Genomic DNA, 3,393 nt, shown 5'->3' on the forward strand with positions numbered 1-3,393 from the left:
TTAATCAATCTTGTTTATCCTTCAAAATCTTGCATGTTATGTATCACTGCTCTTTCAATGGAAATTAATTCTGACCAATATGACACCCATGTCCAAATTTAATACAACCGCAAAGGGTTAACACAGCAGCTTACCAGTTTGAACTCATAACTTTAAAGACATTAAAATTAGCCCTAGCTGGTTTGGCTCAGTGGGTAGAGCATCAGCCTGTGGACTGAAGGGTCCCTGGTTCAATTCCAGTCAAAGGCACGTACCTCAGTTGCAGCCTCCTCCCTGGTCTTGGTGCGTGCAGGAGGCAACCAATCAGTGTGTTTCTCACACACAGATGTTTCTCTCTGTCTTTCCCTCTCTCTGAAAATCAATGGAAAAATATCCTCGGGTGAGGATTAAAAAAAAAAGAAAGACATTAAAATTAGCATAATGGTCAAGATCAACAATATAATTTAGCTGGATAGCATATGAGTAGTTTCCCCATGGAAATAAAAGGAAACACTGCATATTCATTTCGCAAATCATTCTGAAATGTCCTCTTACCAAGCGGATGTATTGTGTCTGGTTCCTTTGAAAATTACCAAAGCAACTGGTAATAGGTATCATCAGGCTCCTTCGGTTTCTGAGGTTCGTGGACCCTGCTCTAGACTCTGGTGACAGCATGTTAAAATAGATCCCTAAACTTGTCCGTCCACTTTTCTTCTATTTAAGGGCCAGGAAGCGTAAATCAAAACAAGTATTTCCCGATGGTGTTGTCACAATAATTTATAAAGTGTCTAAAATTGCCCACCCCGCCTTCAGGACTTCTCGCTTCCTTTCTCTGCTGTATTTTTCTCTTAAGCACTTCCTACCACCTGCATACACTACGCACTCACTGTCTCCTCTGTCTGGTGCCTTGTCCCCCAGAACCATAGCCTGTGCCCGGCACAGCAGGCCATCTGGGAGGGGCTGGGTGCACAGACAGAACCCCTCAACAGCTCCTGACCAGGAAGTATGAGGGGCTTGCTGAGAGCTGCAAACGCTGAAATGGAGAGCTAAGCAACCAGACATGGCCTGTTCTTATCTCTATATATAAAAGGCTAAGTGACCAACCATACGTCCGTCCAACCAACTGGCCGGTACATAGGACGCGCACTGGCAACTTAAAAATAAACGTTGACTCATGCATGTGCGATACATATAAAGCTCTTGCTGGCGCCAATTGCACATGTGTGTTTTGATCTGTCATTGTTGATGGTGAATTTGTTTGCTTTTGTTGACATTCTGAAGCTGAAAGAAAGCTGTGTTGGTGTCAGAATATGTCTGAAGACCAACTCTTGGCACAATTTACCTTTGAAGCCAAAAGAAGCCAGCATCATGCACAGAATGTATCTGAAGACCAATTATTGGCACAATGTACCATTTGAGTGATGATTCCGTCGATTCAGCGGATGATGCCAAAAAGGGAAATTTTCCCTTAATGGTTTTTGCTCCTTTGGGAGTGCCATGTCATAAATTAAAATTGAAAGTAGGTACAATCATCATGCTACTGTGAAATCTTAATAGTAAATGGGGTCTTTGTAATGGTACTAGATTTGTTATTAAAAGATTGCGACCTAACATAATTGAAGCTGAAGTATTAACAGGATCTGCAGAAGGAGAGGTTGTTCTGATTCCAAGAATTGTTTTGTCCCCGTCTGACACTGGTCTCCCATTTAAATTAATTCGAAGACAATTTCCCGTGATGCCAGCATTTGCGATGACTATTAATAAATCATACGGACAAACTCTAGACAGACTAGGAATATTCCTACCTGAATATTCCTAGTCTGTCAGACATGGTCAATTATATGATGCTTTCTCTTGAGTTCGAATAGCGTGTCACGTTAAAGTTGTAAATACTTCACCACAAGGGAAATAAGCACTCTCAAAGCGTTTTTACTCTTAATGTGGTATTCAGGGAAATATTAGAATAAGTTTAATCAATTTATCAGTCATTGTTTGTATCAGTGCTTTTATATCATGTTTTTATATCATATTTTTGTTTTTAATATCATGTCTTTGTTCTTATATAATGTTATTTATTTACTAATCAATTTATATATATTTTTCATATACATTTTACTCATTTTCTTTCATCTCTGACACTTCTATTATGGAGAAGGGCGAATAGCGATATTAAAATATTTCTTCTAATTAATTTCTTGTAGTGTGCACGAATCCGTGCACCAGGCCACTCGTGCATTTATAAACATCTTGCTCAACACAGACACTCTCCTGCACTGAGAACAAAGCCGTCATAGTTGCTGCAACTTTGAAGTGAGAATTTTCATATCCTTGCTCATCAGGACTAGAGAGAAGCACGTAGTGACAAATGCAAAATGCCCGTCCTGCCAGTTAAATACATGTGCCTGCCGTGAAGAGGAGGGAGGCAGGCGTTAGAGTGGGCAAAGCTGGATAACAGGCAGGTGAGAAGTTCTGCTTTCTGGTCCCACATCTGGGACGGGATTGAGGAACCCAAGGGACTTTCGTCTCTGAGGTGGACAGGCCTCTCTGTGACACCCAGCCTGCCTGCGGCTCAGCTGGGAGGAACTACAGGAGGCCTGTGATTTTAAAGTTGGTCAGCTGAGAAATGCAGCTCTGTTTTTTATTAAGGCAGGCTCTGGCAAAGGATGGTTCCCTGGGGAGATGGGCCCTTGTAGCTGACTTTGCCAGAAGCGTGGTGATAAAGGGAAGCAATACTGATGTCATCATCCGTACCTCACTCGGTGCCCCTACGGTGAACTCTTCATTCCACAGCCTGGAAAACAGCCATGCCATTTCCGCGATGTATGTGCCTCCATAGCCCAGGAATCAGAAAAGCTGTGCAGCCCTGTCCGTGGCAGGGATCAAAAACACATGGGTAGCTTTCTTTTTTTTGTTTTGTTAATCCTCACTCGAGGATATTTTTTCCTTTGATTTTTAGAGAGAGTGGAAGGGAGGGGGAGAGACAGAGAGAGAAACATCGATGTGAGAGAGACACATCAATTGGTTGCTTCCTGCAGGCACCCCGACCAGGGCCAGGGATCGAGCCTGCAACCAAGTTACGTGCCCTTGACTGGAATCGAACCTGGGACCCTTCAGTCTGCATGCCGACACTAACACTGACCCAAACCGGCCAGGGCGGGCATTGCTTTCTTACTTGTACAGGACAAGCCCAGTGTAAATTCTGTACCCCCCAGGGAGGCGAGGAGCTGGGGCCCTGCAGATGGGATGTGAGCCCCAGGAGGAAACGCTTTCTATGCCCTAAGTGACCACAGTCTGATGGGCTGTCTTGACCTGCTGTGGGGTCGACACCAACCCTCAGCCCCTGGCATTGGTGGTGGGCACTGACTTCCCTCCCGCCTGTTTTGGGACAGATAACGAGGCACCGTCACTGCTCCC

The sequence above is a fragment of the Myotis davidii genome, unplaced genomic scaffold (assembly GCF_000327345.1).
Source record: "Myotis davidii unplaced genomic scaffold, ASM32734v1 scaffold272, whole genome shotgun sequence".
In the NCBI taxonomy this organism is placed as follows: Eukaryota; Metazoa; Chordata; class Mammalia; order Chiroptera; family Vespertilionidae; genus Myotis; species Myotis davidii.